Source organism: Delphinapterus leucas, chromosome 7 (genome assembly GCF_059928025.1).
Source record: "Delphinapterus leucas isolate spDelLeu-1000000601 "Yukka" chromosome 7, BTC_Dleu_Yukka2, whole genome shotgun sequence".
NCBI lineage: Eukaryota > Metazoa > Chordata > Mammalia > Artiodactyla > Monodontidae > Delphinapterus > Delphinapterus leucas.
This window is the reverse complement of record NC_143135.1, coordinates 78,519,189-78,534,437: the sequence shown is the minus strand read 5'-3', so window position 1 is coordinate 78,534,437 and position 15,249 is coordinate 78,519,189. Positions and strand designations below refer to the sequence as shown.

The 15,249-nt window shown below is 41.1% G+C and overlaps 1 pseudogene; it reads left to right on the top strand.

Moving 5' to 3' along the window:
- Positions 1–194: 194 nt before the first annotated feature.
- Positions 195–14,963, top strand: LOC149748785 (uncharacterized; annotated as a pseudogene).
- The last annotated feature ends 286 nt before the right edge of the window (positions 14,964–15,249 follow it).

Below are 15,249 nucleotides of genomic sequence, written 5' to 3'. Positions count from 1 at the left end.
CTCATTAAACAATAACAGCGGCAGAGGAGAGCATTTGGATTTGAACAAATGGCGTCCAATACCTAACATGCGAAGCAACTCTTTCAAGCGTTAGATCCTAAGTGTCTGATGGTCCCAAGGATCAGGAGGGCTTATTTTTCTGAAGACGGCTGGCAGCAGGATCCCCCGTAGTCACCATCCCAATGCTGACGAGAATGCGTCATTATCCAGTCAGCAACTGGGGGGGTCCTCTCAGCTGGGTTCTTCATCACCGCCCGGTGGAAGCTGTTTTCCACATAGGACACCATCTGCCCCCGCGGCCCGGGCCAGGATGTCTGTGCGCCCTCGGCCGCCGCCTCCCGCCTGCGCGCTCCGCCCGCCCGCCTCGGCCCAACCAGCCAAACTTCAGCGGCAGGGGGTCGGCGGGGCGAGGGTCGCGCGGCGCCCGGCGGCCGGGAGCTCCTGCTTCCTCCGCCAACTTCGCTCCGCGCGGCCGGGAAGGCTCCCTCCGGACCCTGGCTCCACACGCCTCCCCGGCTGCTCTCGGGGACTGCAGCTGCGGCTCCTCCCGGCCCCAGCGGGCCGGAGTTATTTTTAGAGAGTTCGGTGAGAAGGTAGGATGCGGGGGTGGAGGGCACCAGCCTCCCGCTCTTCCGCGCGCAGGACCGCCCCCCTCCTCTCCGGGGCTCGCGCCGCCGCCCGGGGCCCCCGGGGAAGCACTCGGGCACCGCGGCTGCCGTCTGAGGACCGACTCAGGTGCGGGCGCCGCGAAGTCGGGTCGCTTCGGCCGCCGTTCCCGTCGCGCCGAGGCTACGTCTACTGCGTTCGGCCAAGCCCTCCAACTGCTGCTGCCTCCCCTCGGGCCGCGCCGCCGCCTCCCCCAGGCGGCGCGCGCAAAGAGGCCAGAGCGCCGCCCCGCTGAGCCCTCGGCCGGTTGTTTCTCGGCAACTTCGTTCCCGGGCTGCAGGCGCGGGAAGGAAGGGGCCGCGGGCAACCGGGTCCGGACTCCCGGCGGCGGGCGTCGCGCACAGCCGCCCGGAGAGTGTTTGGGAAGCGGGCGACTCCCCTCCTCTTCCCCGCCTCTTTTTCCTCCTGCGCCTCTCCGCCGCTCCTCGGGGAGCACATCAGTGATGTTTTATGATGTTTCATACATTAAAATATTTAGGTCCTTATAGCACGCGGAACCATACCGAATATTTTGTAATAACCCATAAGGGAAAAGAATATGAAAAATAATACATTATATATATATATGTGTATATATATATATATATATATGGCTGAATCACTTTGCTGTACACCTGAAACTAACAGTGACATTGTAAATCACCTATACTTAAAGTAAAAAAATAATAATTCTTTCACAATACAGTGGACCATACCAAAAAAACATTTAGATCCTTCAGAATTCAAAGATACATCTTGATGGTCATGTCTACACGTCAAACTTCTCACATTGTCAAACAGCTAGATATTGTGATTGCTTATTTCTTTACTGAAGGAAATCGTCTCTGTGGGAGAAAAGAATATTCCAGTCAAAATCAGTTTTTAAATTCCTATAAAGATTTCCTAACCAAGAGTCATCCACCTCTCCAACAGTTTTCCTTCTGTATATAAGAAAATCAGTTTTGTTGTGGTGTTAGTTTCTTCCAAATAGCTTGGACATCTGGAGTTTCATTCAGTTTATAACTCCAGGCAGTGTGTCCTAATTGTTCTGAAAAATCAATCAGTAATACTACCAGCCAGTGATTGACTTAACAAAGGGTAGTTAATTAAGCTTTTCTACTTTCATTATTTCATTTAACCATTCTATCAGGATTTCTTGTTCAAAATTACCCTGCTGGTAAATGTGGGAGCCAGAAATCACAATTTTGACCAAATTAAAATCCACAAGTCATAAGTTTCCAAGATGAGACAAAATGCAAGCAACATGTTCTCTAAGTATGTTAATTGAGTCCACAAGCATTTTCTGGTAAATTTACAGTTCAAGGAACAATCTATCAGCTTGGGGATGTAATGGCTAATAAAACAACATCCTTATAAGAGATAATAAATAATTAAAAAAAAAACCACGGTTGTAAAAATGAAGAAATGTACACAATGCCACTTCGTCTGTCCCTCACGCATGATCTAGAAAATGCCTTTATTGCAACTCACTGATTAAAATGCATGAAAATGTGCATATACAAGACACAGTCACAAACTAAATATTCTCCTTTGATATCCTTTATCTCAAACAGAAATCACCATTAAAAATCAATTTCTGAATATATGAGTTAATAGGATTAATCTTTGTAAAAGTGGGTCGGCTTTCAGTCTTCTTATATGAGTATAGTAAGTTTTTAAATTTGCCCTCCTACCTTTATTATTGACACCCTTGTATTTAAAAACAAAACGTTAAGGAGAAGGGATTATTCTAAGTTCTTTGGAACTACTATCAAGAACTCCTTCCCATTGTGAAATGATGTAACTCTCATGTAATGACAACACCAGAAAACAAATAATGCTTTTAAACTTTTATTTTGTAAAAAACATTTATTTGATCTGAATTTCTATACCACATGAATGGTCACTCTAATTTCTGATACTTATGCACAGTTACAAATGTCACTTTTCTGTAGACACCTTCATTATTGCTTGCTCTAAGTCAGAGGTTTCTGAAGAGTCATTTACCAACACTCAAAAACAATTTTTTTCTCAAATAATTTACTGCATTATCTACTTATCTTTTGCCAAATATTCTCTAACATACACACATATTACCACTTGTAACACATTTACATGAGTAGAGCAAAATGCTCCTAACCCATTTTTAGGATCTACACTAAGTAAAAAATTACCCGATCCCTGGAAACTACTTTCTGAGCCCTTATAATCTATATAAACAACCAAGGAATTCATAGATAATAGACCTAAAATTAATCATCAAATTATTCCAAAACTATATAGCAAGACAAGATGGCAAAATAATTCATAAAAACGGGTGAAAGAATGTAGTAATTTTTAAAATTTGACAAATGAAAGCATTGCATAGAAACTACCTCAGTTTGCTGATAAATTAAGATTATTATATTATTGTTTGTTTTGGGAAAGTAGCATGGACTCCTCTTATGTAAACTGTGTATTTACCTAAGGAATATATATATGTAGTCTTATCAATGCCTGCTGGGGAAGTAATAATGTGAAGTCAGCCCAAGATCAAGGCTTCCAAGTTTGGTAATGGAAGCTTTCAGAAGTCACTGTAGTCGGTGAGCTCCAAACACCATCACTCTGTTCTGAAGAAGAATGAATTTGCCTCCTTGAATCTCCTTATATTGAGTCCTTGAAGACCACACCCACTTCTTTCAAGTGAGTGCATTTCAGGGGTCTTTGGATGGGTGTTAATATGGGTAATTAGATCTCTTAAAATCAGAGGGAAAGATCTATTTAACACCCTGGCTAATCTTCATGAACACAGCTCCACAAACATCATCTCATCAAGAGACACAGATTTTACAACAAACCCACCCATGAATGCCACCTGTATATCTAAATTTCTGGACATCAAGGACTTTTACAACTTACAAAAAAGCTAGAACACATTGTTTCATCAGTTAGTGACTTTAGAAAACCTGTTGGAAAACTCGGAAATATTTTACCTGAGGTTTGTTTATATTCTGTATTGGAGGATGCGCTTTATTGATTGATTTATTTTTGTATTTCATTGTAAGACTTTAACGTAACAGCACTTTTGGCCACCAGAATGGAGATTTCTCCTGTCCCTCACACTCCATATCAAGCCCCCCAAGGCCTCCCAGCGAGAGCAGAACTGGAGATTCTCTGCCTGGTGTGCCTTAAGCCAGCTAAGGGGGAGCAGTAGAGAAAGGATGAGATGCCCCAGTTCAGCAACCCTCTGGGCCAAGGGAAGGGAAGAGGAGTTGTACTCATGTATGGAGTTTATATCGACTTATGTCTCAGTCCATTTAGTTCTCTGTTTATGGGGGGAGTTATTTGCCACCTTGAGCCAACCTCCATCCTAGTTACCACTGGTTCCAAATATTCTTCGTGCAGTCAGGGAAAACCAAACTGTGGATTCTGAAGAATCAGCTCAGAGCTTGGCACAGCGTTCTTAGAGCACTGCCTTGGCTATGCAGAAACCCTTGGGTCCAGCAAAAGTCTGAGCTGGATGAGAGATGGAGGGAGGGAGCCCCATTTTCCAGGATGTCCCACTTGGTGCATATGCATAATTCCCCTAAGAGGTCACCATTCCTCTTCTTCCTTTGAGGTCTGGGAGTTTCCCTGGGTTTAGCTATTAAGGGATAGGGCAGGAGGTGCCTTTTGGTTCTGGAGCCATAGGACAGGGTCTCAGCTGGAGGAGACCCAGCTGAGCAGGTAACTATTCATGGGGCAGAGTGTGGGCAAAATGGATTGTCACCTTTTGGAAGCAGCAAGTCCCCCAGTTCTCCTGACCCTCCAACATCACTGCATGGAGTCAGTAAAATGGGCAAGGTGTGGACTATGGGAATTCGGAATGAAGGGAAGTGAGAGCCTAGTAGTTGTGGGGATGGGGGCAGAGCACTTTTTCTGTCAAGGTCGCTGAACAGAACATTCTCCCCTCTTTTTTTTTTTTTTAATATGTTTATTTATTTATTTATGTATTTATTTATTTGGCTGTGCCGGGTCTTAGTTACAGCATGTGAGATCTAGTTCCCTGACCAGGGATCCAACCTGGTGCCCCTGCATTGGGAGCGTGGAGTTTTGGCCACTGGACCACCAAGGAAGTCCTCCCCTCTTAAATTCAGAGAAAAAAAGCAGTGATGGGTGGAAGATTTGCCTGTGTCCTGGGCAGTAGAGCATTTCTCTGGTGTTCTCCAGATATACCCAATCCAATCCTACAGGTAGAGGAGTCTGCACATTTTTTTACCTCCTAGAATTTCTCCTATCAGGAACTCCCAAATTCCCCACCTGAACCGGGGGCTGCTGAGCTTTTTCTGCCTGGGTTGCTTTTCCCCTAGGTGAACCATGTCAGCACCATGACAAGGTCCAACAACTATAAATATCAACCAGCCTTCCATGTCTCTATGAAGTTAAATGTTTGCCAAAGTGTGAGGATAAGAATATTTATTAGCAGTTTGCTAGCTGTAGTTAGACATTTTAAATATTTGACATGTGGTATGTGGACCTCAATTTGTACTCTTGCTCTGACCTCATAAATATTTTTATTTTTTTTTAAATATTTTGTATTTTAAAAAATCTTGGTAAAGTATGACAGTCAGAGGAACCAGCTGGGGGCGCCCTGTACAAGTCGTCAAGTGAAGCTTTCCTTTGACACCCACCTCTTCCCATCCTAGTGCCTGCTCCCCGTCCAGCTTCTTTGAAAATTGCTTTTGTCCTCTGTAACTACTGATGAAATAAAATTTATATTTTAAGGCAGGACAAGAGAAATTAAACGTAAATTTCCCTTTCAGTGTCTGTTTAGGCCTCCTCTCCCCACAATGTGCGGTGTGCATGTGCATTACACATTAACCAGAGCTTCTGATGCTTCTTACTCAGCTCTTCATAATTTTAAGTGTGATCATTTAAGATTAGAGTGTAGTGAATTCATACTTTTCAGGATGTGAAGATCTAAAATTTTGCATATGGTTGTAATAGGACGTGTTCCTAGTACATCTGAACTTATCAGTTGATGTGGTTCAGTGCAGGCCACCCTAAAATGTGCCACTTTGACATTCTGGTTATACTTAAGAGACAACCAAGGAGGACACTCTGAACCTTCATTGTCCCCCTGAAAGCAGGAAATAAATCTCCCATACAAAAGGTATCCTCCTGTTAACAGAATGTAGAGAGATATTCTAACCACCAAAGATAGGAAACTGAAAGCTAAGAAGGCTGCATAAACAAACTGTGTTAGTTTACTAATTTAATACCCTAAGACAAAACTTCTTTGTTTTGTCAATTTTTCACAAATGTATTGTTTCTTGTCTAAAAGGTATAAAAGCTGCCTACTTGGGTCACTTCTCTGAGTCTCATTTTTCTATGAGCTCCCATACATATGAATCAAATTTGTTTTTCTCCAGTTGATCTGCCATATGTCAATTTAATTATTAGAGCAGCCAAAGAACCTAGAAGAGAAGAAAGAAAAAATTTTCCTCCCCACACACCCATTAACAAGATACGTGATGAATTAACTATGACTTGAGTCTGCTATGCTATGAAGTAATTCCCGGGGCACATAAAGCCTGATCATCGCTGAGGTAGGGCAAAGGGAAGAAAAAAACAAATGGTAAGTGCTCATGCCTGATCATTCAAATCTTCCACCTTGAGGTGAGTAGGGGATGTGTGAAGAATTTTAAACCACTGATTCTCAAACTTGCCGGAGCGTTGGAATCATCTGAGGAGTTTTGGAAAACGGCGATGCCTCTGTCCCATCAGAGAAGTTCTGATGTAATGTTCCGGGGCATAGCCTAAAATTGGGGAGTTTTAGAAACTCCCCAGGTGATTCTAACGTGCAGTCAAGTTTGAGAACCATTGTCCAGATTTAAACCTAAAATGTTCCTCCGTTTCTATATGTACATTCACCATTCCACAGTTTTTAAAATTAGATTACTCAGAACTTGATATATTGATAGATAATATGTTACTGATTAAACAGAGTTCCATATATACCTATATATGACATGGTCTGGCACAATATTTCTTTGATTATACATCTAATTTCACCTGGCACACATATGCATTATTCTTTTTGAGTTGAAAATGTGGCCCCGTCCTGCCTGTGTTGCCGGATTGGCATTGACAGTAGTGTGTCTATTAAAGCTCTCTAACTTTCATGTACTGGGATCCTGACTCATTAAAATCAATAATTTTCATGACTCTCAGAGAGAGGGCTAGGTAGCATTGGTGCTTAAATCTTTGTCCTACCACCTGAGAAGCAGATTTTGCTGTCTGAGAGTAGGATACTGGTCACTGTAAACTTTGCTAAATATCCAATTTAACCTTATTTTTTAAAGTGTACTTATGTTGAAATGTGCTGAATAAGAATGAGAATTTTATCAGAATATAAGGCTACTGCTTTTAGGTTTCATCCCATTCCTGCTATGTCCCCTTACTGAATTAAGTAATTTAGTTGACCTCCATTGTCTATTGAAGGCCAAGTATGTGCCCAGGATACCATATGTTTCTCTCCATTTCTCTCATCAAATTGGTGGATGCTTAGATGCTTGGATACTACTAGACTGAAAATAGTAAGAAGGTAAGGACAGTATTTTTTTAATTACTATATTCCCACTATCTTACACATGCTTAAAACGTAGAATACTATAAAAATGTGGTGAATGAATGGATAAATAAATGAAAGAGCAAATACAAACAATATTTTTCTGGCATTAACAAAGTTTTCCAAAATACAGGTTAACATAATAGGACTGAAAATAATAAATCATAATGTCAACAAAATGTAAGATAGAAACTTATTTCCAGATTCATAGGCCGAGGAAATTCTATTATTTTGAGATTTGAAATGCCTATACTGTAATTTTATTCTACAGGTTGGATTTTGAAATTTCCTCAGGATGGCAAATATATATTAGTGGAAGATAAATATTCCTAGTGATGGGAAACAGAAAACAAGACTTAGAATGAGACAGTCAGGATTTACTTTTATTGATTTATTTTTATTTGTAAAATTTTTATAGGAGTATAGTTGATTTACAATGTTGTGTTAGTTTCAGGTGTACAGCAAAGTGAATCAGATATGCATATACTTATATCCACTCTTTTTTAGATTCTTTTCCCATATAGGCCATTACAGAGTATTGAGTAGAGTTCCCCGTGCTGCACAGTAGGCCCTTATTAGTTATCTGTGTTATATATAGTAGTGTGTATATGTCAATCCCAATCTCCCAATTTATCCCTCCCCCACACTTACCCCCTGGTAACCATAAGTTTGTTTTCTACATCTGTAACTCTATTTCTGTTTTGTAGATAAGTTCATTTGTACCCTTTTTTAGATTCCACATATAAGCGGTATCATATGATATTTGTCTTTCATGAGACAGGATTTAAACAGGCATATATATAAAATCACTTAGCATTAGGTGATATAAACATCATGCACTGACAAAAACAAAACAGATTTGCATTTGAAAGGGTAATACACACGATTGAGAATTCACATTTCTAGAAATAGAGTGATACATATACCCTGGAAGAAAGAAGAAAAAGAAACTGAATAAAGAAGGAAACAAAGAAAAGAAAGAAACCAAGAAACCAAGAAAGAAAAACAAAATACCTTGGTATATGGTCATGGGATAAATGGTTACTGAAATGTGAAAAAATTGCATAAACTGTAATGTGCTAAATACCGTGAAACTGGGAGTTCACTTCTTTCAGATACTCAGGGCAAGTGAAAATCTGTCGAATGAGTTAGGGGACAGGCTGATTTGCTCTAACAAAGACTGTGACTCAGAGGCTGGTTTTCTTTTTTCTTTCTTTTTTTTATCGGGGGCTGCCCTGAGTGGCATGTGGGATCTTAGTACCCTGACCAAGGATGGAACACTGAAGTGGAAGAGGACCGCCAGGGAAGTCCCCAGAGGCTGTTTTTCTTTCACGTGTCCGTTCATATATAACAGGTAATCAAGAGGAAGATTGATATCTTCAATAACTGGCTTTTTTCTAAGTGCACAAAAAAGAGCTTATTGATGCCATCTCTTAGCCATCCTGAGAAAATATCCTGAGCAAGGGCATCTAAGTGTAAGAAAATAATGTACTGTGTTCCAAAGCAGTTGTGTTTCCACCCTGTTGGGTCAAGATTAGGCACATGACACACCAAGCTTCAAAACTTATCTGGAAGTGCTGGATGCACATTAAAAGCTCTTGTTTGTTTGTTTTGGTTTGGTTTAGAAGCCAAAAATTCAATGACAGGAACAGCAGAAGAAATATACATGAGGTTATGTTCCATGAAAATAAACTGATCTTCAACAAGAACGATGTCATAGTGTTCCGGGCTAGAACCAGGAATGAGTTCTCCAGAAGAGTAAACTCTGCTTTTCACCATCGTCAAGATGTCGAGTGTTTACCTTTTCAGCATCTGGCTCCTAAGGGTCATGGACAAGGAATATCTACTTATCTTTGAATCTCTGAAATAGAAGACTAAGTCAGAATTGATTCTCCAAATTTGGAAATACTGATCAGAAATGTGCCCTTATTCTGTCCATCTATATTACCTAGCTTTCATAGAAAACGTTCTCTCTACTCTTGTCCCCTGTTTCATGTAGCCCTTCATTAACTAACAAATTTCTTTATCAGCTTCTTTTGACAAACTGCATCTCTCCAGGTGATCTCAGATTGTATAATTTTACTTTATTTGCCTTCAACTCATCACTTCTTTCCATTTCCACCTAAAATTCCTGAGTGCTTTCTGTTGACACTCAAATTTCAGTGAGCAACAGTCATTACACCTTGAATTTCATAAGCTTAATTTTGCCCCTTTTCAAAGAAAGTTTTATAGCTAATATTCTTCTTATTTAGTTTGCATTTAGTTGTACATACTGGCAGAATTAGCTACTGTGGGCCTTTGGACTTGTCTTTGATTGGAAGGTGAGGAAAATGTGTACTGGATACATTTTCGTAGCTATAATATCAAGAATTTCTTATTCTAAAGACGTTTCTACATCTTTCAGTTTTGATGACCTTTATTAGAATTAATGTCATCTGGGTCATATTTACAATTGAGTAATAAAATCAAGGTGAGACCACTGGGAACATTGCCAGTTAAACCCATCATGTGAGTCTTCTCATCCCCAGAAGAGGTTATTTATTTATTTAGCTGGTCACTTTTCTTGTGTGTGTGTGTGTGTCAGAGATTTTTCAAAAGAAGATTCTGCAAAAAAAAAAAATCTTCAGAGAAGATTATCGATGGAAATAAAAAAACTGATACAGAAAATTCAGCATATGTGTAGTTTAAAAAGGGAGATAAACATGTAAAACAGAGAATGTATAAAGTGAGAAGAGAATATGGCCCATGATAAATTCCTGGGAAAGCTATAATTTTAAAGAAACATTAAGGAAAATGAGCAGAATAATGGCAAAATAAAGGAAATAAATGGTACTTTGAAAGCATAAACTGAGTGCTTACCATGTGAGCTCGATTTTACCAGCACCGTATAGTTGACCTTTATCACTGCAGCTAAAGATACTAAGAATTAGCGGAGATGACTGCCCAGGTTCTCCTCCTGTCGGCTTTCCTTTGATTCCTTGCTAGTGACTAAGGATTCAAGATTATGTTAAATATAGTTCCTGTTATTAGATAATGAAAAATGCAGAAAATATGATTTTCGTCCCCAGCTCAACTCCTGATGTGTGATTTTGGTCAAATTTCCTCATATCTCTTTGATATTTTATTACATTTTTAATAGAATATTTTTTTAAACATTTTATCTCTTAATATTCTATCTTTTTTATAGGATTTAATTTCTGTTCACCTAAAACATTTGTCTTTTAGAGCATGAAAACTTTCAAACTTTGGGGGACTCTGAATTGTACAAGCATGCCACTGTTTTAAAGGGAAGGGCTTAAGTTTATTGCTTTCTTACTAGAGAAAATCATAAGGAAATACCTTTTTTTTAAAAGATAGGAAGAAAATCTACAAAAAATTGGAAGAAGAGAGACTTGTTGCTGTGTGGAAAGGAGATTAGTAGCAATTGTTTCCTTCAATCCCATTTTAGGAAAAGCATCATTCACTCTGTGTTACTTTATCTGCAGCCACGAGGAATTCTTCCTATGTGAGTTTCTCCCCTCACCGATGGTTCATTTCCAAGATACCTGGGAAACATCCACAACTAACCTGCATTAACATAATCCTTTTAAGTAGAAAAATCACATTTACTGAAAGGAAGCAGCCTGTGAAAATCAAAAAAGGATGATGAAGAAAAATTTGTCTGTTATGTAGAGCCTTGTGCTTGGAAGATCAGCACAGTTTCTAGAGAGTTAGAGTCCAGGGAAGCTTCTCATATGGAGTGAAGGAACCATTGCCTCAGTAAATGTTCAGACTAATCTGACATCATTTCTCAACAATTCTGTGGTAACATTGTTCTTCATCAACCAGGTAAAAACATACAATAGAGTCTATTATTTCCCTCAACATCCTATCCTTGAACACAAATGTGTAATTCTGTATATATCAAAAAGTGTGTCTTGTTTTAGGTAATGTGTGGCTGGACTGTGTAACTAATTTTTTTTGTATTTCTCTTCCATATTATTATTTATTTATATTCTTATATGCAAGTTTTCCACTATCTTCTGTGTTACTGCCTTACATGCTCTAGATTTTATATATAACTTTAGGAATCAGTTAGCATATCTATATAAACTATTTTATGGATCTTGTTGTCAATGAAAATTCAGTTAACAATCAAGGTAAGGAAAAAAAAGAGCATTTTACTCAAGCCAAACTGAGGAGTATAACCCAGGAGACGGATCCTCAGACGCTCTGAGAACTATTCCACCTGTTAGAGATGGAAGGAACAGTCACATAAATTTTCAGGACAAAGGGATCATACATCAAAATGACATATTGTTATTTTATATAAAGTTCACCAAAGATATACAGTCCAGGTAACTCATACAAAGTTAGCAGCAAGTCGTTATGATCCCTTACAGAGTTGAGAAAGAATGCTCTTCTTCAAGAAGTTACATTGCCAACATTAGAAGAAAGGGAAGAAAACCATCGTTATGCTGGAGTGGGCACCCCCATGTCTGAGGAGGTCTAGTTAGTGTGGAATGCAGATGCACACTGCACATGAGGGAGGGAGAGAGGAGGCCCAGACAAACACAGGAAGAGAATTTTATGTTTAAATTTTCTTGTCATACCTAAAAATACAAATATTATTTCATCATTATCAATGTCTCACCTACTTTTTTCCATCAACTAGTGCAGTGGTTTCAAATGGGGGTGATTTTTTCTTCCAGAGGGCAATTGTTGATATGTGTAAAAATTTTTGGTTGTAACAGTTGGAAGTTACCATTGATATTTCATGGGTAGAGACCAAGGTTTCTGCTAAACATCCTACAAGGCAGACCTACAAGAAAGAAAAAAACAGTCCCAACTGTCAATTGCTCTGATGTTGAAGAAGCCCTGAACTAGAAAATCTTAATATAGATGAATAGTAAGACTTTTAATTAGCCAGTAACAGGAGAGAACAGGCAGCAATAAATGGAAAGCTAAGAATGAAAATAAAATGTTGTTGGTCTAAGATTTATATGGGATTCCCTGAAATCACTCTAGATGATTAAATTCATATCTACTAGCAAACAATATTTTTACTTGGAATTTTGTCACTGTGATTTAAGACTTTCTGCCTTTCAATCTGTAAACATATTTTCAATACTGTGAATAATACATCTGAATACATTCCTTGCTTATTTTGTTGCTTATTTATTGACACTTGTTTTAGGTACTGAGGAGTAGCCATGAACAAGACAGACATCATGCCTACCCTTATGAAGGCTATAGTCAGGGAGCAAGGAACTGAATAAATGCTACAGGAATCGTAGTTAAAATTTGAGTCAGTGTGTGAAAGGGGAAAAAAGGGAGTATATTAAAGGAAGATAAAATGAAGTATAAACTTAGGCTAGTGTAAGGGAGTGGCATTTGAAGACAGACTTGAAGGGTAAATAGGGTGAGGTAGGTGGAGATCCTGAGGTGGGAACGAGGTCAGGTACAGGACCTAGAGGAAGACTGGAAGGACTGGAACAGATCACCACATTCCCCTATTCTTCCTCACTATGGATCAGTTTTAGAAGATTCCACACTACAGAACCACACACCACCAGGGAATCTTAGATCTAGGGAAAGGAACAGGATTTTCTTGAGCATGGCTAATTTTCAGGTAGCCTGGCATCTTGCATCAGAATTTGGATGTAGTGATGCTTGCTGTCCGCTAATTCCAATGTACTGTATCTTCCTTCTTTGTCCAGAGTCAGGAAACCTGTATCCAATGGAAAAGACTTTTTGCACTTGTAGATTTTAGAGACAAAGACTCCTTCTCAAAATGAAGGCTTTATAGAGCCTTGAGCATAATAATGTATCACCCAAAGAATTTCAATTAACTTTATCACCCAGCCATTGCATACAAGTTCCATAAAGGCAGGTATGCTGCAGGATTTTCTTCATAGCTCTGTCACTGCTAACTAGGTCTGTACCTGGCACTCAGTAAAGACAGGGTTTAATCATCATTATGATCAAATATCCTTTTTTAAGAAATATTTAATTTACTTATTTCATTGTGACAGGTCTTAGTTGTGGCTCGCTGGCTCCTTAGTTGTGGCATGCACACTCTTATTTGGGGCATTCATGTGGGATCTAGTTCTTTGACCAGGGATTGAACCTGGGCCCCCTTCATTGGGAGCATGGAGTCTTAACCACTGTGCCACCAGGGAAGTCCTGATTGTAATATCCTTTTAATCTCTTGGCTGTACCATCCTCCAGCTCTCTACGTGCTCGCACAGACATCACTCACCCAGCATTCCTCAGCAGCCTCTTCCGTGGAACGGTGTCTGTGAGCCCTGTGCTCCTGACCTTGAGAGCAGACAAACAGAGCAAGCTCTTGTTGGCTTCACAGAAGATCTTTGTCTCCTTATGGGTCCCACACATATGTCCCTCAGAGTTCAGGAATTACCCGAGATTTTCTTTTCTGGCAATGGACACCAGATTCTTCAGAAAACAATTGGTTTTGAGGTTTGTTTGCTCTGATCGTTGCCTGCACACTGGGCAACTGGCAGAGTCTTCAGCTTGCCCCCAGAGAAGACAGAGACAGCACCTACAGAAGCTGTGTCCACAGCCTATGGTGACTGGGTCTAGAAGGTAATTCAGGCACACAAGGCAGGTGAGCTCTTTCTGGAAGGCTTCTGGGATGTCTGAGTTCATTTTTTCTGAGGGAAGGAAATCAGGAGTTTATTCCTCTTCCCCAAAGACAAAAGAGGCCCAAGGACCAAGAGGACTTGGTGTCAGCCTGCGACCTCCTGGGTGTGGAGGCCGAGAACCCTCCGGGTGGTGGGATCTGAGTACACACGGCCACTGGTCCTGCTCAGCAAAGGGATGCTGCAGCTGACGGAGCGTGAGTTGCAGGAAGTCCACCCATTGCTGACTCTCTGTGGACAGATAGTTGAGAACTGGCATGGGAACCCCATCCAGAAAAGAGTCTCTGTGTGTCTTCTTCCTGGTGCTCCAGGTTACCCACTACCTGGGTGCTGGTCAGGTAAAGAGCGTGAAGCGGTGCCTGAAGCAGCTGTCGCAGTGCATCCATACCATCTCCATACTGCACCTGAGAAGACAGTGCCCAGCAACCACGCCAACCTCTTCCACTGGCTGCCCAAGGAGCACATGTGCTTGCTTGTCTACCTGGTGACTGTGATGCACTCCATGCAAGCCGGCTACTTAGAGAAAGTGCAGAAGTCCACAGACAAGACCCTCATGTAGCTGGAGAAGCTCCGGGTGCACTACTGCAGCCCCATCCTGTCCTCCTTCCAAGTAATCCTGCTTGAGCACATCATCACGTGCAGGCTCGTGACAGGACATAAGGCCACTGCACTGCAGGAGATCTCCCAGGTCTGTCAGCTGTGCCAGCAACCCCCCTGGCTCTGCTCCGACCACTCAGCATACACTGCCGGGCTTGTATTGTGTCTCTGTCAACTGCATGGACAGTGCTAAAGCCCAGTTCACCACAGCTTTGCGGCTCACCAGTCACCAGGAGCTGTGGGCCTTCATGGTGACCAACCTGGTGAGTGTGTATATAAGGGAAGGAAGTAGACACCAAGAGGTACTATTCAGTTTGTCGGAGAGGATCAGTGCAGACCACAGCTTCCCTGTCAGCTCGCACTGCCTGCTAACAGCTTTCCAAGTGCTTAGGCTCTTCATCTTCCAGGGACGCTATGAGGAGGCCAGTCACACTTTACATCATGTTTGTCTCTGCGTATTTCTTGAAGCGTTTCTTTGCTTCTAGGGCATTTTGTACATAGAACAGTTGAAATAAGAACCTCAAAACTTACCATCGGGCTTCCCTGGTGGCACAGTGGTTGAGAGTCCGCCTGCCGATGCAGGGGACACGGGTTCGTGCCCCGGTCCGGGAAGATTCCACATGCCGCGGAGCGGCTGGGCCCGTGAACCATGGCCGCTGAGCCTGCGCGTCCGGAGCCTGTGCTCCGCAACGGGAGAGGCCACAGCAGTGAGAGGCCCGCGTACCGAAAAATAAAAAAAAATTAAAAAATAAAAAAAAAATAAAACAAAAAAAAATA